Consider the following 22,366-nt stretch of genomic DNA (forward strand, 5'->3'; position numbering starts at 1 on the left):
AAATCCGAACCCGCTCACCCCTAATATATATATATATACACACATACACACATATATATTCAAATACATGCATACGTATGAATTATTAATTATGGTTCCAGTGAGTTCAGACGTAATATTCAAGCTCTGATTTCTGATATTTATTTACAGGCAAATCAAATTATACAGAATATGTTATATACAGCAGTGACATATATACTAATTATATTTATGCTTCCTAAGAAATAAAAAACTTAATAGACAATTAACAAACTTAGACAATTAATAACAACATAGATTATATACTTGCAAGTATTATTAGTTACCGTACTTCCTCCTGCACAAACTTTATGTTCTTCTGGACTCTGTGTTACATTGTGCTGACCTCTCTCCAGACTGAGCTCCTATACTCACCATACCTGACCTCTTCTTACATCTCCTCTGTTCTCTCCCTTTGCTATCTTTTATCCCAAAATCTTTCATTACAATTTTGCCATGTCCCATTCTGTCCAATGTGGCAGATAATTACGGGTTTCCCTAAAACCAGATTCTGAAGTGTTGTAAAAGTGTCAGCTGGACCAAGTTGGCTATTTCTGCTCAAACAACCATGGTGTCCTAAAATGTGGAATTTCTATTCATTAATATTCCATTGTGTTTGATGTGTAAATATATCTGTTAAAATATCTGTAAATATAGCAGCTACATTGCCCCCATTGTCATTGCCCCTGGCTTGGACAATGGATGAACTGGTTTTATGATTGCCCCAGATCTGTTATAGGGCCCACACACTATGATTCTGATCTTAATTGCATGCATACCAGTGTCTGTAAGTAGTAAACACCTGTTTCTTACACAATTGCTAAACCTTACAATTAAAGTATATATATATATATATATATATATATATATATTTAATCTTTTTCTCACTTTAAAATATATCTACAATAACCATTAATGACATTTTGATTTAAACAATTTTATTTTAATCCAAATATTCCAAAATTATGAATAATTACCTAAATGTCAACACAGCCCAGCATCTTGGAGATGCTGACCACGCCCATTAGTGCTGTGGGCCACGCCCCTTTTCGGCACGCGCGGAAGTCGCAACTTTTCGTGGCCAAATGTTGGGAGGTATGCATACATCATCACAGAGGGCTGTTTGTGACAGCATGCTGTTCTTCCTGTGTTTCATACGTGATATTGTGTGCGGCACAGTGGGCATGACGGCACGATCACATCATCATGGCCCCTCCATTGCTACACAATGCAGAAAAAAAATTGCATTGTGAAGCAGGTGACAGGATCACGATGAAGCAAATTAGCACAAATCACATCATCGACCATTTGGACCATGGGAAATGGGAGGCCTCTGTGTCTCTGAGAGACCCCTTAGGTCCTATGTGGCCCTGAAGATAGATAGATAGATGCATATATTTATATATTGCTTGTGGCACTTTTTTTAGTTCTCATTCTGGTGTTTAGATCTAATTTCTTCTCAGTATAGCTATTAAGGTAAGGTCTCTTTTTTATATATAAAGATTTCACATTATTGACATCACTAAGTGACCCCTATTCTCTTTATTAAAAAGGGTTTCACATTTACAACATCACTAAGTGCCTTTTTTTGTCAGGTTATGGCCACATTAACAATGAGTATTTCCCTTTGTTCTTAGACTCTCACATTAGACTATTAATATATCCCCTGTGCAGACCCCACCCCCACAACACTGGTCACACCTCTCACATCACTATTTACATCTATGGCGCTGTTGACACTTCAGCCTCAGGCCCAAGTGGACCTTTATCTGGCAAGGATTGTGATGACATCAGCAATATCATCAATTTTGATATCAGTGATGTCATCCATTGTTATATCCATTGCAATACCACAGTAGATGAAATCACAATGGATGACCTGATGACATAAAAATGAATCACAGTTGGCATAACAATGGACAGCATCACAAATGACAGCAAAGTGTATGACATCACAAGGGGCTAAATCACAGATGATCAACCACTGTGATTTCATTTGTGATTAGGTAATATTAGTATGTTCAGCAATGATATGTATTGGGTGTGTGACGACGGGATGATTAGTGTGTATCCCACGTGTGTGATGTCAGTAGGTTCAGTGAGTATTAGGTGTGTGATGTTAGTAGGTTCAGTGTGCATGGGGTGTGTGATGTCAGTAATTTAGAGTTTATACAATGTGTGACATCAGAATGTTCAGTGTGCATCAGGTGTGAGATGTCAGTATATTGGGTGTGTTATTTCAGTATGATCAGAGTGTATTGGATGTCTGACCTGTGTATATCAGGATCGATGTAGCTTGGAAGAGAGCAGCCCCTGTTTTTGGCTGTCAGGGAGTACAGCAGTCTGTGGAGACACGGAACCCAGCAGGCTGCTGTCGCACATCCCCCCGCCAGCCTTTCAATATGCAACGGTCCACCCACAGAGCAGGCACCCTTTTTTTCTGACACACTGACCCCGCTACCGCCGCTGCACTGACAGGTGTGTAACAGAACTGTGAGCAGCAGGGCATGAGACAGAGGGCCTGATTCAGAGCCGGACGCTATTTGCGGACGCTCGTTCAGAAAAAGGGGCTGGCTATTTAAATTGAGCGCTCGCTCTTTGCGGTCTGTTGACACCTCTATGCCTGAGCGAGCGAACGAAACATACGCTCGCTATTTTGTAAAGACGCCCCTTGGCCGCTCGCATCATACGTCATCTCCACTATTTATTTGATTAATCGAGTACATCGAAAGGCGTATGAACTGCTCGCTATTCTTGTGGTAGCATTTTCCTACCGCAATCATGCGAGCAGTTCAGGCTAACAGACAACCAAGTGACGTGGTCGATGACGCTGCTTTGTTACTTATGCACACCCTTAAAACGCCCGTTTTGACCATTTGGCACGCCTGCGTTTGGATCTCCACTCCCCGTTTTCAAGCACCTTCCCCTGTTACCACCCACAAACGCCTCATCCGGTCACTCAAATTAGCAGGCATTCGCTATTTTGCGAGCACATGATTTCCGACCGCACTGACTGGTTGGCGCATGCGCATTACAACCCATACTCATGCACAGATGTGCGAACATCGCTCGGAGCGAACGAGCGGCCGCTTACGAGCGCCTCTGAATCAGGCCCCGAGTCACCTACCAGAGTCACATCAGCGTGGCAGCACCGGGATGATTGATCCGCCTGGACTAGACCAAGGTCAGAAGACTGTGTACATGAGAGCCTGGCAGCTTTTTATACGTTGAGATTGTGTTAAGTGTTAACAATATAAGAGCTATCTTAGTACATTGGGCCTGATTCATCACGGATCACAACATCAAAAGCGCACGCAGATCGGCCGATGGTGTGTATTGCGCATGGGAATCGGTATGATATGCCAGCTGCCGCATGGCCAGGAGTTCGAATTCCGGCAGCGGCAGCCCGACAAAACAGCAGAGCCCGGCAGCGGAAGCCCGACAGCGCTGGAAATCCCGATCGTGGTGAGGTAAGTATGAACTAATCTAACCTAACCCCCCTAACACTAACCCTCCTTAGGGGTGCCAAACCCTAACCTCTCCCCCTGTGCCTAACCCTAACCCCCCCCTTCTCCGCTGCCTAACCCTAAGTCCCCCCCGGGGTGCCTAAACCTAACCCTCCCTCCCCCTAGCCTAACCCTAACCCTCCAGGGGGGGTGCCTGACCCTAAGTCCCCCCCGGGTGCCCTAAACCTAACCCTCCCCCCCCGCGGCTGTCAGCTCGCGGCGCTCGGCATCCGCTCGGTCGGGATGCCGGGCGCCTGTCTCCCAGCTTTTGGGGAAATGAGCGGCATCTAGATATAGACGCCGGTCATTTATCCCACGGCAGGATAAAGCAGTCAGGAAGCCAGCAGCCGGCTTCCCGATTGTATACATTGCGCATGTGTATGCATCGCAGTGTGTGTGCTTGAGTTAGCATTGCGATCGCATGGTGATCACGCAAGCAGAAAGAAAGCCATCGCAGATCAAGGGATGGGATGTCAGCATTTGGGGGTGGTGACAGGGGAGTGGTCGGAGAAACGCAGGTGTGCCTGTTGCATGGGCGTGCATAAATTGGCCACTGCGACAGCATACGCAGCTTGTGTACTCACTGCGTGCGACAGGGTTAGCAATTTCTGAATAAGGGCAGACCTGCTGTAAATGTGCGTGAAGGGCCGATGTTACATATTTATACGCAGGATGGCAAGGTATTACGGATGTGAGATAGCGGTAATGGGCATCTCTATGCTGGCTGTGAGACTGCTTTGCAATTTCATTCATTTGCATATTTTCGACGCAGACCTGCGTGCGTAATCGCATCTGCAATCGCAATAGCGATCCATGGTGAATCAGTAATCTCTTAAACAAGAGTGTTTCTATCATTTACCTAGTTATACTTCGACCGTTAATGGTGCCGAGCAACTGAGGATATGTTCATTTATTTTTTTCTGGTGCAATTCCCTACCCTCCAACATGACCCGTTCCATTAGGTACAAAATGCTCTGCTCCTGGACTTCCCTCTTAATTTATGATTGCAGCCACCTGTGTTAAAACTCCTGTCTCATCAATTACCTAGTTCAACACAGGTGATGCCAATCATACATTAGGTGGGAAATCCAGGAGCAGAGCTTTTTGTACCTAATGGAACGGGTCATGTTGGAGGGTAGGGAATTGCACCAAAGGATATTTTGGATGATTTTAAGCCATCAATGCTTGAAAGCTCCTCATCGCAAATGCGCTTTAGTCTTCCAAACACTGCTCTCATTAGTGATCGATATGGTATGTCAAATAGGGAAACTGCTGCCATACCAACTGCAGTTTTGCAAGACTTAGGTCTCATCACTCCCAATGACACCTCATCACTCATTGATCACTCCAAAGTGAAGAAAACTTCAAAACTGTCTCAGAGAAGCCAATCAGAGTGCAGCCCTCATCCAGCTGCAGTCACTTACATAGCACAGAGACACACACTCACACTGTCAGCTGTGTCTCTGCTCCTCACTGCCTGGCTGTAACACACTGGACTCATTTCAGTGGCCTCCCCACCTGTGCCGGGCATGATGGAATCTGGAGCCGGGCTGTATATTTAATTATAATGTACCCTCCAGTCCCCACAGCACAGCAGCGCTGCTAGCTACACTAGAGAGGACACAGGGCCTGATTCAGCTTCAGACAGGATTGCAAAGCTGCTCACAAGCAGCTTTGCAATTCCGTCTGTGCTGATATGGTAATGTAGTAGGAGGCATCACGCCTCCTGCTGTATTATGTATGCGAGCTGCGTTGTCCAACGCAGCATTGGATTTTCTGCGGAACATGACACAGCCAGTCGCTGGAGATGCGAGGAAGAGGCCAGGAAATCTTCAGCCAACAGAGATCCTGGCCTCTTCCCTCCTCCCCCAACGGCGGCAACACGCCTCCGGAAATGGAGGCCATCGCTGCCCCCTCCCCGCCCACAAACGGCAGCAGACTGTCAATCACTGATAGTCTGCTGCCAGTTTGCGCGCGGGATCGCAGACCTGTTCTGCACATGTGCAGAACGTGTTATGTGCCTGCACAGATGCCCAATAATCGGAAATCTGCGTTTAGCAGTGCACTAGCATGTGTATGTTGCTCCGGGCCCCACCCCTAGCCACTCCCTCCCAATTGCGCTGCAGGTTTTTTTGTGCATGTGCAAATCATATAAATAGTTTTTTACCATCGCATACTTTTGATGCGATGGTTAATTACTATTGGATCGAAAATTTTCAATGGTGGAAGTCCAGCCATCATTTGATGGTGGGCTTCCGATGTCCATCCCTACTCCCTAGAAAATTATATTTTATAATTCAGAATATGTGAAAATAGTGCCAGCCGATCTCAGGAGCACATGCGGCAAAGATAACATTTTTGTGGAAAATTTCAATAATTTGACCTTTTTATTTATTCGGGGGGCACAGACCCCCTCTTAAACGTGTACCCCAAAGATTTGCATCTGAGTTCAACTGAAGCATTTTCACCTAAAAACAACTTAATTGCCAAAATATGTGCCCCAAAACCGTGCCTTCATCCGATTACAAAATATCCTAATTTGTGTCAAATTTTCAAAACTTCAAGCGCCTGCTAGGGATAGTAAAAATTATCTGACCGAGCTGAAATTTTGCACATGTGTACTGTTTTGGACCAACAACTTTTCTGCAACTATTGGAATTTCAAACTCGTAATTTAGTTTTATTCGACCCACCCTAGTGTGTATTCAGTGTGTGATGTCAGCATGATCAGTATCATCAGGTGGATGACCTATATACAGTACAGTATGATCATTGTGTATCTGATGGGTCACACCTACTGTATGTATAGTATTCAGTATGTATTAGATATGTGATGCCTATGTTCATTGTGTAACGGATGTGTGATGTCAGTGTGTTCAGTGCGTATCGGGTATTTTCCTGCAGTATGATTTGGGTGTGTGACGTCAATATCTATCAGGTGTGTGATGTCAGTATGATTCGGATGTGTGACGTCAGTATCTATCAGGTGTGTGATGTCACTATGATCAGTGTGTTTCGGGTGTGTGATGTCACTATTATCAGTGTTTCGGGTGTGTGACGTCAGTAGGAACAGTATGTATCAGGTGGGCGGACATGTGTAAAGCATTCAGTATGTTTCATAGTGTTCATTCTAGCACCCTGCAAAATTAAAATATGCCCTCCTCACTAATTATGTGCAGGGTGCTAGAATGAACACTTTTTCAGTTATGTAATGTCAGTGTGATCAGTGTGTGTCGGGTGAGTATTGTCTGTATGTTCATTGTATATCAGCTGTGTGATGTCAGTATTTTAAGGGCCTGATTCTGAGTCCCACGCAGTGTCAATGACGCACGCAGTTGGCCAATGTTTGAAGTCTGCGCATGCATTTGAGTCGCACGGAGCATGATCAGTATGTATAGGGTCCGTGTGAGCTTCCTATGTTCAGTGGGTATTGGGTGTTAGTATGATTAATATGTATCAGGTGTTTGATGGCGGTATGATCAGTGTGTTTCAATGTGTGATGTCAGTATGATCAGTGTGTATGGGATGTTTGTTGTACGTATGCAGAGCCATAACTAGTCTTTTAAAATAGGGATGTGGCCTCATGAAGAAGGGGCATGACAAATCTGATTTGTCCCGTACGATGATGTGACCCTGCTGAGAACAGGTGTCCAGTGACACCTGTTCCCGGATTGAGGCCTCACTGCCGCGATCCGCTTTTAATGTATGTAGCAGCACAGTCAGTGCCGCTGCATACAGCACAGAGCGGCTCCCGAGCCTTCTCACCGGCGCCACGTGACACATTATGTCCGCGATGCCAATGAGAGGACCAGGGAGCAGCTCTGCCGGGAGGAGGTCACGCCCGCATGCCGTCACTCAGGTAAGTCAGCGGCGGAGGCTTTGGGGGTAGGAGGACAAAAGGCTTAGGGGGAAGGGGGGAAGCTCCGTGTGGCTTGAAGGGGCCCCCGCAATTTAGTTGCCCTGGGGCCCCCACTAGCCTTAATCCGGCCCTGGAGGTGATAGGGGTGGCCAGGAGATGCTGGGGATAAAAGAAAAGAAAGCTACAAGTAGGAATGATTACAAATTGAGAGGCCCGAGCAGCGCCCCCTGCCCTGCGCGGTGGCACGTCACACCACCCTAGTTACAGCCCTGTCCGTATGATCAGTATGAATCGGGTGTGACAGGTGTGTCCAGTGCTAAATTTCCCACCAGGTACATGAGACACATGCCTAGGGGCGCCACTAGCTGGGGGTGGCACAGCAGTTCCCCTGCATCAGAGCTTTCCAGTGCCCAAATTCAGCCGCTGGTATATGAACACAGATCAAAGACTACATCCCCTATAGTGCACAGGGTGAAGTCTCAGGAGTGGGTGTATGTGCAGTCCTGCAGTCTGGAAGATTAGGTTCATTGGGGAGAATCTCGGCAGCGTTTCATGTGTAATACGAGCGGGGGTACTTACCCTGCCAAAGGCCCCTAAAAATAAAGGTAGCTGATGGGGGAGAGTCTCATCTGAATGCTGGGGGAGGGGAATATCCTGCTAAAGGCTAATTAGTGCTGCAGACCGCAGTCCCTATTATCATCAATGGGGACTACATTTGAGCCCTATGTATTAAACTGCAATCAGCATAGTTTTTTCTGCATTTTGCCCCCATTGGTAATAAGCAGTCCTCCAATGGCCTAAACAGCTGTATATGTATATGGAAGCATTTTTGCAAGAGCCAGTGCCTCCATCTGCTGACACTATAGGCTCAATCCAATTAGTTGCTAAATACTCGTGGCATAAGTGCGGCTGTATGCCGCATATATGGTAGCGCCGGACTCGCAGGTATTTATTTTCACAGCCCCATAGTGCTGCAAGCAAAAATGTGCTAGTCCTGTGTATGATGGGACTGCGAGGGAGGCAAACTGCGGTGCCATTGCTGGCGCTTCTATACCATTGTAACAGCGAACCGCCCTTTTCCACCTAATTGGGTGGATCCCTATGGGCATGCAATGTGTCAGATTCTCAGAAGTCTTTTGAAAATGTGACAGGCTCCTCTGATGAGCCCAGGATGTAACTCATAGAGACAGCAGTTCTCTGAGAGTTCATTTTAGTACATAGAGGCAATATTTTTGGTAAAAATGAAATAGTCTGTTGCAATACAGTTCTGCGATTATTAATACATAGGCCCCTTAGTGAAATTTATTACAGAGATAGGTGTAGTTTAAAGAAATTGTGTCTGTATGGTCATGGAGTCAGAGCCTTTGAAGTTTTGAGTGTAGTTTTATTGAAATAACCTGCTTCACGTAACATGTGGAAACTGTTGGTTTCTAAAATGTATTCTAGCAGGTAAGCTGCCAACTCACTGCTGCTATTTCGCATTATCAGTGAACTAATCTTCGCTTAATCTGTTCAGAAAGTCAGGAGGATAAAACATTAAATATCTTCTATCTAGTTTATAATCACTAATTTATTTTGTTACTGCGACTGAGGTGGAAAATAGAAGACGTCTCTGGTTACCAGCTGCAATCCATGTTGAGATTTGATATTATATTTATTTTTACTTTTCAACATTATGCTGCATACTTCGGGACGTCAAAGTTACTACTGGATTAATATGGAGACATTTCTGACAATATTTTGGAAAACAGTTCCAAATGTGACATTTGACATCTTACAGTCACACCTTGTAAACGTTTGGAAGGGATCAGCTTTTCCTGGTGGATCCTTCCTTAATTGTAAATGGTGCACAGGTAAACAAGAAGTTTGTCATACCCCAAAATAAGCGGTAAAATGTATTGCAATATTCAAACCTTCTAGATCACAGGTTCTCAAACTCAGTCCTCAGGACCCAAAACAGTGCATGTTTTCCAGTTCTCCTCACAGAATCGCAAGTGAAATAATTAGCTCCACCTGTGGATCTTTTAAAATGTCTCATTGAGTAATGCATACATCTGTGCACCTGCTGGGTGACCTGCAAAACATGAACTGTGTGGGGTCCTGAGGACAGAGTTTGAGAACCACTGAACTAGAACATAGCAGGTGGGTGAGCAGTATCCCCAATGGATTTAAAAACCACAAATTCTCTATACACCTACAGGTGGGTACTAGACTTTGTTGATGAAAAAACTTTGAAGTTGTATAATTTAGTAAACGAATGGAACGAGGACCACGGGCTGTCCAATACAGCTCAGCTGAATCACGCTGTCGTTGAGCTTACCCATCTGGTAGAATAGGCCTTCAAGTTGCCAGCAACCGGTTTCTCCACACCAATGTAAACCTCTCTGGCTGTAGTGATGGCAAAAAAAATAAAATTAAATCGGACTTCCATGTGAGAAACTTACATTTTGCAGAATCCAAGGAATGTGAAAGGAGGTTGTAGAAAGGTGAAAACGATGTTCAAATCCCAGCATTGCACGGTGTTTTTACATGCACCATTCCCTGCAAAAAATGTGCCACCTCCTGACAGAAAACAGATCAGAACCTTTAACAAACTGATACTACACAAGGTGGACTTGTGTACATTGCGTGCATTTACACAATGTATGTCCAGAACATATGCAACTATGCAGATTTTCATGATTTTGCCACTTACATCTGCCTACATCTGGATATTGGAATCATGGAGGACAGCGGTCTTCTAACCTAGTTGCAGCATCATTAGGCATGTTTACACTATTGCAAACACATGGAGACTAGGAAATGAAGGCCCACAAACCTGGAAAAGCTATATTATTTGAAGGTGGTCAGAGGCAAATGCTGAATGATGTTGGTTATTACCACTATAGAACCACTTTTGATTGGCTGTTAACAAATACTCACCTGACACAGATTGGTACTTTTTTTGCTGCATAAATAGAAAAAAGCAATTTTTTCAATAAGTTGCAAATCACTGTATGTAATAGTCCACTGTTTTCTGTCCATGAATACAAATCATCATACGTCATAAACAGCATGTTTACAAGTAGCTGCAAAACATAGTGTTCACTCTGGGGGACTATTTACTAAAGTGCAGGGTTTTTTTGGGGTTTTTTTTTTTTCAGAAATGGAGATGTTGCTCTGATCCGCGGGATTGGACGACATATCGTCTAGTGTGTACCTACCTTTACAGTGAAATGTTAAATATCATTGTGTAAGGAATTTTATCAGCTGTTACCTGGGTATGGCATCCAGCATATTCACCAGGAAAAAACAAAACACAATTAAATCTTCAGCTACCACTACATTCCAAGCATTGTGTGCCTGATTCAGACCCGCTCGCAAGCGCTATGTTAGGCCACTGCGCATGCGCGAGACCCGGCTAGCGACGGGCGTTCCGTCGCTCCGGGTCTCGCACCAAAAGGGGGCGGCTGTCGATTTTGATCGTTTTTCGACCATCATCCTGGCTGCTCGCAATAGCTGTGGGTGGTCACCCACAGCTATGTGAGTGGCCAGGAGTCCACTCCTAAGAAAAAAAACAAAAAACGCCCTGATTCAGAGCGAGCGCTCTTTCATAGTGTCCGGCTCTGAATCAGGCCCTGTGTCCAATACAAAGCTTGCTGTGGTTCTTATTAATTTGCAACATTGGATTTGCCACCTGGAATCCTCTGGCAATAGATCTAACTGTAAAGGTGCATACATACGTAACGATTTTTTGTTGACGACGTCGTTATCATTCAAAAAATCGTTCAGTTTCTGCGTTATTACGATGAACGATAATCGTTCAAGCTTTCCCATTTGTAGTTACCGTTAATCGTCCATTTCAAACTGTCCAACATAACGATTTTCATTAAGGGAAGGAACATTTTTCATTCATCGTTGTAAAAATCATTCATTACACTTCAAAAAATTGTTCACTTTTTCAAGGGAAAATCTGACAGAAAATTGTTCACATCAGCCTTCCATGAGCGTAGCCACAGGGTACAGCGGGCAGACACAGCCGCGGCCGAGACTCTGGAGGTTAGAAGACTGGCATCTGATGACGCTTATCCAAAATAGGAAGCTGAATCTTGAATGTGAGCAACAAAAGACATCTGATCCCTAGAAGCATCTGAGGGAAAAGAGTCTTCAAGTGTGTCAGCCTAGCTCTCTATAGCTTTAGCCACCCATGCAATAGCCATGATTGAATGGGCAACAGTCCCTGAAAAAAAGTATATCGATTTCAGGCAAGCTTCTACTTTCCTATCTGTAGGATCCTTCAAGGAAGTAGCTGTAGGAATAGGCAATGTAGCGCTTTTAATTAAACTCGTAACATGCGAATCCACCACAGGGGGTGTTTCCTATTTTGCACAATGAGTCACAGAAAAAGAGTAACATGAGGTCAGTATGAAACCTCTTACCAGGCTGCAGCCACAATTTCAGCTAGATGATCCGAAAGAAGGAATTCTACTGAAGTTACTTTCTGTCGTTTAAACAGAGGGTGCTTGGATTTAGGGGCTGACTCCTCATCTTCAATTATTAAGATGGATCTGAAAGCTCGCAACAAGGCAGGAATATTAATTTATGACCAACTCTCATCCTCCTCCGGAGGGGAGTCAGGGTTTGAGAGATCAGCATCTGTGCGTGGACTGACGATAACACAGGACATGTAAAGGATTTACTGGGTAGAGGTTTCCCACCTTGCAACACAGTTTGAAAGGCATTAGATGTAACCATCAGACTCTGTACTGAGTTAGAGAGTACATCTACCCATGGTGGGGGTACAAGAGGTACCTGTATCGCCTGAACCTGATGTGACAACCCCCTCTGGGAATTATAGCCAGATCCACTAGGCGGTCCGTTATAGTGGCCAATACCTGAACAAAGGAGCCTAGGTTTATATATTGTTGAAGCTGGTTTAGTGGCTGAGACAGAATCAGTGTAAAATTAGCTTGGAGCGACGCCATCTTGCGAATGGAAACCAGACTCTTAAAAATAAGAATCTGCACGACACCATTTTGCGAATGGCCGTCCAGCGCCATTTTAAGTTACAACTCACGAGCTAAGTACAGATGGCAATGTTTTTGGTAATCCTTTTAGAAGCCATGACAGGCCCATTCTGGGGATAACATCGCATAGAAAAATACCAAAACAACTAGAAAAAACTGATTCCTGAGAAAAGTAATTAGAAAAGACAATACACCAGGAACTGTGGGTGTTTTTGCATGTAGATGGAGAGACCCCACATGTGGACAGGTGCAGCTGTGGCAATTGTTATATGGCCCAGACACTTGAATTTGACTGAATGAACAATGGTAAGAAATCTGCTTGAAAAGAACTGACACAGGTATCCTAATTAGGAAGAAGAAAACTTTTAAACTCACTGTCAGACAGGATGGCACCAGCAATCGGCGGGGGTCTCCACCCTGTTTGAGAGTGAAGCTCACTGCCCATAACACATTGCATTGCAGTTTAAAAATGTTAGTAAGGAATGATATATATATATGTGTGTATCTATATATACATAAATATATATATATATTAAATCCATCATAAATAGACTCACATGCATAAACACCGCACATTAAGCACAGTTGCGCTGTTAACATAACGCACATTAGCGAATGCATGATATCCTGCATGTGAACGCTGTTTATTAGCTTCATGCATACGCATCTGCCACAAGTTAACTAGTGTCTTTTCCCAAACCCATAATACTTACACACTGCACACTCACGTAAAAGGTTCCATAGCTTCAAAGTATAAGATTCAAGTTTTATCCATTTATTACTAATGCTGTGAAATAAAGGCTATTTGGTATCTAAGGTTTAATACATGATAAGTAAACCGTGTTTGGTGTCGTACTGATCGAGTCTTTCTCAACAGTTTTCCAGTATCATCGGTGTGAAGATCGCAACATGCATGAGTTAAAACACCAAAATGTACTTTGTAAACTTAACAGCTTAGATTTGCATGCAGGGGGAATAGAGGAGACAAAAGGCTGTTGGAGGCTGGTCTGTGTCCATTTGAATCGACCTGTTAAATGCCCTGTAACAGAAGCACCGTGATGGAGAACCAATGGGATCGCAACAAACCTCTCTATTGTATAGTCTATTTCTGTAAGGGTATATATTTGTGTTCTGACCCCAGTCTTCATGCTGATGTTGTTGATGGAGGTTTCTTGTTGATGCCGGAATCTGGTCCCAGAGCGCATGCGTATGTATAACTGTACCTTGGGTCTGTATAATTTATTTGCACTAAATTGTATTTAGATCACAGCGTGTAACTATCAGTACTTTGCTTGAATAATAACCTTTGTGCATTGGAACACATTTTCTCAAAGTCTGAAGGCATTTATTTACTGTATGACTGCGTATGCAAATAGCGTCAATTTTAGAAGGTATAGGCAGGTTTTTAGAAGGTATAGGCAGGAGCATATAGAGGTTTAATTCAGTATCCTTAGAAGGGGGCTCACTTACCTATTCACACAATAAACATACGGTTATCAATTTCTCACCAAAGGGTGGAGTGTGGCCGCACGCAGTTTACTGCAACCACTTGATGCTGAGAAATCGCTACCCGTTATCGTGTGAGTCAAGGTACGCTGACTAGAATCCAGGGACAAGAAAGGAAAAAGTTTGTTTTCCTTTGTTGATAGAATTTCATGCTAAAAAGGGTGCCGCAGTATTGCGCATGCGGCTGAGTCGCATTTTTGCGCGCGCAGCAGAGACGCACTTTTGCGTACGCAGCTAAGGGTAAGTCATACGGTTGTGTAGTAGTCGCATTATTGTGTATGCGAATAGTCGCACAATAGCGTATACGTATTTCCGGTTGTGCTGCCACGTGTTTAAACAAAGCCGTTGAGTTTACATTATCAACTGTTGCCAATAACTGGGTTAACGTGTATTTTTCTGCGCAGGAAAAAAGTGTGGAACTGCAAGTATTTATTTAGGGTGTAACACGGGACCTAAATGTTAAGGGTATCATAGGACCCTTAAATGCTAGGTGCAGGAGTTGGCCTAGTAACTTGGTAGCAGCTTACCGTTTACTTTACACAAGGCAGGTGTATGGGTTGTTATTTTTGTTAGGGTTCGGCTCCCAGTGTGATTATAGTATTCAGTAATCAGTGTGTGTGATCTGTTAGGCTTATTTGAGCACTATAATTGAACCACATAGTTTTGGGATAAACTATGATTGTGAACTGGTGAGAGAGTGGACGAAATCAACTGCCCCCTTGCAGTTGGAAAGTACTCAAAAAGGGATTGCTGCGTGGAAGCGGCCTTTCTTCCATAAGTGAGTGGAGGCATGTAGAGGTCTTCCATAGGGTTCATGGATACACCCTTTTTCCAAGGCATCCGCAGGTAAGTGAAAGTATCTTGACTGTCTTTCCCCAGTTTAAATCTTTATTGAAAAAAGTAGGAGTTGTCCCAAGATGGGAGCCACGCAAACAATAGAGATGTTAGACAATGATGTGCTGCTAATGGAAGCGCCACTTGGATCGGCCCGTCGTATTATGTATACTAAGTACGGTGCTTATGCAATAAGGTATTGTGACGTATGGTTTAAGATAACGATGAAGAGTGTTAGGCCGTTTCCCAGAATTGGTAATTTTGATAAAGATGTATTGAATAATGTCCAAGATCACATCAGCCTGATGTGTTCTCGAGTGTAAAAGGTAAAACATAACGAATGTTTAAAATTGTGGCAGCAGGAAGGGGATGCGTGGCTTAAAAATGTGCAAGCGACGCAAACTAGCGTTGCAAACGCATTGCCAGAAAGTACACCCGTGGCGCTAAATTGCAATGCGTGCGAGCCGCAAAATAGCGCGTACGTGCAGGAAGGTAGCATTGTGGAAGGTATTGCCAGTGGTTCACGCACATCACCGCCACCTTATGTGGATGGGGGTGCAGGTACAGTTATTGAAAAAACCCATAAAAATGTAACAAGTAATTTGCACCCTCTCTTAAGTAACCATAAGGAAAATGTTTATAAGAACATCTCTAAAAAGAGAGAGACCCAGAGCGAGAAACTAATGGCTGTCAGTATTCAAGCTCTAGAAGGAATGACAGTAACATCACAGCCAGCAGACACACCTGCATCTAAACAGTTACACGTCCTCACTAATCCTACACCACCGCAAACACAGCCCTACCCCACTTATCACACACAACCACAATTCCCATACTATCCTCTCCCTCAACATCCTTACCCAAACCCACCACCTTTCCCTCCTGCTCAACACCCACAACAATCCTTTCATCCAACCCGCTCACAAAAATGTTTTAACTGCAACCAAGTGGGACACCTAAGTAAGTACTGCAAAGTGAAGAATGTAGGATTCCCAAACCAGACAGTACCTGTATACCCTCATAAGGGATATACACAGAATACAGGAAACCTCCAACACGCACCAGCTCCAATTATGGCAGTTAATGCTTTATTGGAGAGTGGGAGCCAACGCTAGGAGTCGGGTCATACCTGTGGTCTACAGCTAGACAGGTTGACGGGAAGTACTAGGGAAAAACCGGTAATGGCAATTGATGTAACTGATACCCAATCTCTGTTCTGCTTTCTTCCCTGTGTACTAACACCCTGACTATCAGTATCTTTTTGCTTTCACATAGGGGGAGGTGTACACTACACATGGACATGGGTGTCCCATGGGTTCATAGACAACCCCAGTATTTTTTCCCAGGCCTTATACGACTGTTTACAATCTTTCTAACCTGCCAATGGATCTGTGCTCTGATACAATATATGGACAATTTATTGTTATGCCCCGTTTCATTTATACCATGTTTAAATTATACTAAACTGTTGTGCTTAATCTCTTACACAGGACACAAGGTTGCTAAGGACAAATTGCAGCCACGGCAGGCTAAGGTCAAGTACTTGGGAAACTGTCCAAACCCAGGGGCTGAGACGCTACCTAGAGCAGTAGCTATTAATAACAGCGTTTAATTGTACAGAAGGTTGTATGATACGGTTACCCTAGAGTATAGGGATACTCATTTCACAGGTGTGGTCATCCAGAAGCATGTGTAAGTTGATGAGTAATAGTAGCACCAGGACCACTCCCAGGCCCTCTAAATCTGTCCCCCTTTGAAATACTGTTTGGTAGACAACCTAATTTGATTATAAGTCTGCGGGAAGATTCGAAAGGTAACAACGAGGTAACTGTAAAGTATCTTATATCAATGAGTAAGCAGTTAAAACAGCAGCAGCAGAAACTGAAATTGTTGTTATCTGATATGCCAGAAGCAAATTGTCATGATGTCAAACCTGGAGAATTTGTTATGATCCAAAATTTCTTATGCTCAGGTTGTCCGGTAGATCGGTGGGAAGGTCCGTCTCTGGTGTTGCTGAAGGCGGCCGAGAAAGATACCTGGGTCCATTCCACTCACTGTAGAAAGGTCAACCAACCGGTGGAGATACAGGGCGGAGTTGAGGCAGATAACGTGAACCTGTCGATTGCGAGCCTGTTCCGGGAGGGTTAAAAGGTGCGGTGAGATACCTGAGCTAAAGAAATGTGTAGATCAGTGCTTCCAGCAATGGAGTGGTCTGCTGTGGTCATACTCATTATTTTTTCCAGAGTTTCTGTCATGATAATCTGTTTGGGGATATCAAGTTTCTGTGATGGAAGACAGAGGATGGAAAGGGTAGCTGATAGTGATATCGATGAAGTGGAGTCGAGAGGAGTACTATGCCAAATCAGGGGAGTGTCTGACCAATCTTAGTACCGTAATTGTTATGTTATTTGGGAAGAATACTTCCAGAAATTATGACCCTTACACATGGTGAAATGCTTGGTATTCATAAAAACACACCATCACCATATCTTTACACACAGTATGAACACAGAGACCAAAGAAATGATACCTGGTGATGTGCATAAAGCCACTCAGTTAGTGAGACAACTGGCTTTCAAGTTTTAGTTGCATTGGATCCCACCAGGATCGCTCGGGGTACACTAAATTTTAGATATATTCAGGAACTTGCTAAATTGCTAGATAATATCACAGAGATGTATGATGACACCTTCAGGTATACAGGTAGGGGATTGCAAGCATACAAGAAAGAACTGGTGCAACACAGGCTAGTGTTAAATTATTTAACAGCTGTCACTGGGGAGTACTGCGTAACTTTGGCCACCCAATTTGGAGTGAAGTGTTGCACCTATGTCACCAATGATACCAGTGACCCCAAGGAGGTGATAGACCAGAAGATGGATGAAATTCTGCAGCTAGAAGAACCATAATGCTTCAGTGGCTGAAGTAGAGGAGAAGGTAGAGGAATGGGTTTCATGGTTGAACCCAGCGATGTGGGTCTCACATCTAGGGGAGTGGGTCCAGGAAATGATCGCAAGCATAGGTAAACTCCTGATCCTCATACTGGTTGTCATCATAGTAATTGGCATATGTGTCCGGTGTGTTCCTACTGTGGTGAAGTGTGGAAAATGTAAATATAAGGTAAAACAAAAGAATGAAATTATGGTTAGTAGTAGATGGTGGTTAGTAGTGCCCATATGAATACTGAGGTAAATGTAGAACTGCATTACAACCCTGAACTAGGTAATATCATCATATAATGTATTATATTTAGAAATGTGTAAAATGTATTATTAAAATGTTATATTTTTTTCTCATTTAAACATCTTAAATTATGTAAGTCTCTATTCCCCTTCAAACCTTCCTTTATAGGACTGGTGCATCCCCACATCTTTCCCATGATCTCCCAAGATCCGCGGTGTGCGTATAATGGTAGTTTTATGTTCCCTCCTATAGACCCATTATAGATGGATTGAAACCACCTTGTGCCATCCCATAAAAATAACGTTAAAATAATACCCCATATGCAAGCCTAAAATTAATTTTTAAAATCAGAGTATGATAGCATGTTTTTTGCTATCAAAGGGTGGACTGTCAAAGCTGGTTTAGTGGCTGAGACAGAATCAGTGTAAAATTAGCTTGGAGCGACGCCATCTTGCGAATGGAAACCAGACTCCATCTTAAAAAGAAGAATCTGCACAACGCCATTTTAAGTTACAACTCACGAGCTAAGTTCAGATGGCAATGTTTTTGGTAATATATATGACAAAGTTGTGAGTACGCACTAGTAATACAATTGAAATGAATGGAAAATTGCTATTGCATAATTGATACCAACATCATGGTTCATCAGAATAAAAATTTTTTGGATGACTCTAAGTTGGTGGTGCACCCTAAAGGTTTGTGCTAAACACATATAACAGTACTTTCTGCAAGAAGCAGAGGAAAAGGACAAATATGCCTTTGTAGGTGCACTCTTATGACAGATAATTGTTTATATATGAATGATGATGGAATGATTAGTATGAATAAAACTTAACGTTTAATATACACCTTTAAAAGGAAGTTCTCCCCAGACAGTGATGTGTAGATATAACATAGAAATCTACGAAGAACAGAAAAGAACAATATAAACGTCCTTTGAAGTGTAAATGAGTATTATTATTTATTATTGATAAAAATTCAATGAGTAATCAGCTCCTGTTAATGGTAATGAATATTCTAATTAACCCTAATTCAATCTACAGGGAGGCACATATGATTACTTCATACAGTACATATCTGGCGAACTATAGTAGTCTTTAATTAGATCTCTGTTGTGATCAACATATACATAAATGATAGTCGGTCAGAAACAATTATATATTGTAAGAAGCCACACTATGATAACTAAGAAAGATGACTTATTAGGATAATCCAGCAGCTTTGAAATCTGTGTCCCCTGTAGATGAGTGAGGGATATATATTGTAATTAAATATCAGTACACATATATAGACATTGCTGATAGTGATAAAGTCTGTGTCCCCATATAACTAAGGATTGTGCTTGGGAGGACTTTTACAGTGCTTCTGCTGTCTGAGAATAGAACTAAGTCTCACCCCTGTTACTCTAAGGCATTGCAGGGGGAGTCACAGACTAGGACTCAGATGAGAGAGCGCAGTAGAGCAATAGAAAGATACCTCACAGGGAAAGTCCGTGGGTCAGAGCTGCTGGTGTGGTTATTCAGAGATCAGTATGCTAAATGAGCATAGACAGAGACAGGACACGTGTTTCGCCGGGAGGCTTGTTCACCCGATCACCAGACTTTGCTCTGGCTTCCTGCCTTTTACAGAAAGTCTACCCAATCATAGGGCTGTGTTGCCGAGTGGCTGTATATCTGACCAATGACCAGGGGATGTCAAACAGCCCATCATGTTACTGTTAGGAAAAGAAGGGGTGTATCCAAAAAACAAAATTAGCATATGTAAACGAACTGAGAGATTATGTGTGTCTGACAACACACAAACGCTGGATAATGCACTGTCATAGTGCAAATGAACAAATAACGATAATCTTATGAAATTCATGCATAAACTGTTCATAAAACATAAGTATCAAATAAAAGTATGTGAAAAAATATTATTAAAGAGGATATATTAATTATAGTAAAAATATACACTTATAAATTTAATAAATGAAAATAATACATACAGCACCTGGTATTCCCAGGTGGTCTTCCATCCAAGTACTAACCAGGCCCAACACTGCATAGCTTCCAAGATCTGACGAGATTGGGTATGTCCAGTGTGGTGTGGCTGGAGGTTATATTAATGATAATATATCAATATAATAAAAGTGTGAAGTGATGTGACTATAATGTAAAGATATAAAAGGATGAAGTGATGGACAGATAAATATTAAAGAAGTTAATAAATTTAACATAATATATAGTGTAAAAGATAAACGATGAAAAAATAATATATATGGAAAAAAAGAAAAAGTGAGTGCTGGGGTAGCTGGAGAATAAATTATATGGAAAAGTGATATAGGAGTGCAGAAGAAGCTCTAAAAAAAATGAATAGAGCTAATAAAATGGTGTAATTGTAAGAAAAGGGGGTGCTTGGTTATGATGGGTATATTAACCCAAATTATTAATGAATATGTGTAAAGGACAAAAGATATATTGGAAAAATAGAAGTGATTAATTGTATATTATCTGTAGATTCGGTTGGTAAGAATAGGAGTAGATAACATTGCTATATAGAAAATAAATAAATAAATATTAAGACGTAAAATTCAATGTAAGAAAGTTAAAAAAAATGATAATATATAAAGGAATAAAAAATATGACGATGAAGACTTATTGAAATATATATCAGTAGATATAAACCCTTTGATATATAAAGAAATTATACTAGTATGGACAGTGGGAAAATATTTGTAGAGATATAACAAGTTAGGAATATTGAGAAAGTAGAGTGATTAGTCAGTCAGGAACACACTATAGTTTATATTTTCATTGAGACCACCAGGTATCAATGTTCCTAAACGAAAGATCCATTTGCTTTCTTTTTTCTGGAGGGCTTTATTCAAATCTCCTCTAAGACCTAGTTTGACTTTTTCTAAACAGAAAACCTTCAGATCTTGTGTCCTTCCAGAGTGTACATGATGAAAGTGCTTCGCCACTGTAGTAAGTTGTTTCACTTTTCTAGTGTCTGCACTAGCGTTCCGCACATTACCTATATGTTCCAGGATTCTGATTTTAATCATTCTTGACGTCATACCGACATATTTCATATCACATGTACAAGTGATACAGTAAATAACATTAGCCGTTCTACAATTGTAGAAATCTCTGATTTTTATTATTTTACCAAATTTATCTTTTATCATGTTGATATTTTCTATGTGTGGGCATACTTTACAGCCTCCACAGGGAAAACTGCCTATGGTGGAAGGGTTTTTTTAGGGTTCAGAGTAAAATTACTTCACAATAGTGGATCTTTAAGATTTGGTGCCCTCCTCCAGCTCATGTTAACTTTAGTATCCAAACTTTTGGCTAAATCGGCATCCGATAGTAAAATATGCCAGTGCTTTTGTAGTGTGTTTTGGGCCTCTTTCCAACTATTACAGAAATCCGCTATAAACCTGATGATGTCGGTATTTTCTCTTTGAGATTTATCACTGAAGATGAGGGATTCTCTTGGTTTTTGATACTTCATTTTTAGCTCTCTTTATCAATCTTTTACTATATCCCCTTTCTTGCAATCTTGTGGTGAGGTCTTTCCTCTGGGTCTCAAATGTACTTTCATTTGAGCAGTTCCGTCGCAGTGTCAATAATTCTCCTTTAGGGATGTTTTTGATAGTGGGGGGGAAGTGAGAACTATCATTGTGGCATACACTATTGGTAGAGGTCTCTTTCCTATAGATTTCTGTATAGATTTTATTATTTTCTCCTCTAAGATTTTAAGGTCCAAGAATGCAATACTGGTATTACTGCTTTCACATGTGAGTTTTAGATTGATATCATTGTTGTTAAGATTGACAATGAAATTGTCCAGTTCAATCTTTGATCCATCCCAGATCATCAGGATGTCATCGATGTAACGCATCCATCTAATGATGTGTTGAGTATGAGACTCATTATGATCTTGGAACACATGTTCCCTCTCCCACCAGCCTAAAAAAAGGTTGGCGTATGTCGGTGCACAAGCTGCCCCCATCGCTGTACCTCTAGTTTGGATATGAAAACGATTAATAAAGGTGAAATAATTATGATGTAGGACAGTGTTGGCTAACCTTGACACTCCAGCTGTTATGGAACTACATAACCCAGCATGCACTGCTACTGTTTTGCTATTAGGGCATGCTAAAACTGTGGCAGGGCATGCTGGGATATATAGTTCCACAACAGCTAGAGTGTCAAGGTTAGCAAACACTGATGTAGGACAAAATCCAGAAGTTCTAAAAGGAACTCCTGGAAGTCTCCCAATCCTTCCATTGTAAGAAAGTATTTGACTGCTGGAATCCCTAAATCGTGAATAATGGAAGTATAAAGGGATTCCACATCAAGACTAACAAGATGATTGTCATCAAGAATGATATCATGTATTTTTCGCAGGACATCAGTGGTGTCCTTAGTCTTCCTATACTAAGGACATGTCTCAGATGGATATCTC

The 22,366-nt window shown here is 42.2% G+C and overlaps 1 protein-coding gene and 1 pseudogene across 2 annotated transcripts in view; both read right to left on the minus strand.

Moving 5' to 3' along the window:
* Positions 1–9,367, minus strand: part of SMPDL3B (sphingomyelin phosphodiesterase acid like 3B) — a 130,983-nt gene extending 121,616 nt beyond the window's left edge. The window contains exon 1 of one of the 2 annotated variants that reach the window (XM_088459955.1): positions 9,296–9,367. The gene's annotated coding sequence lies outside the window, so the exon portion shown is untranslated. The remainder of the gene's footprint in view (positions 1–9,295) is intronic. The other variant, XM_088459956.1, reaches the window with a different exon arrangement.
* Positions 9,368–19,891: 10,524 nt separating this feature from the next.
* Positions 19,892–20,010, minus strand: LOC148473188 (5S ribosomal RNA; annotated as a pseudogene).
* Between the last annotated feature and the right edge of the window lie 2,356 nt (positions 20,011–22,366).

This window comes from Taudactylus pleione, unplaced genomic scaffold (genome assembly GCF_031769625.1).
Source record: "Taudactylus pleione unplaced genomic scaffold, aTauple2 ptg000959l, whole genome shotgun sequence".
Classification (NCBI taxonomy): Eukaryota; Metazoa; Chordata; class Amphibia; order Anura; family Myobatrachidae; genus Taudactylus; species Taudactylus pleione.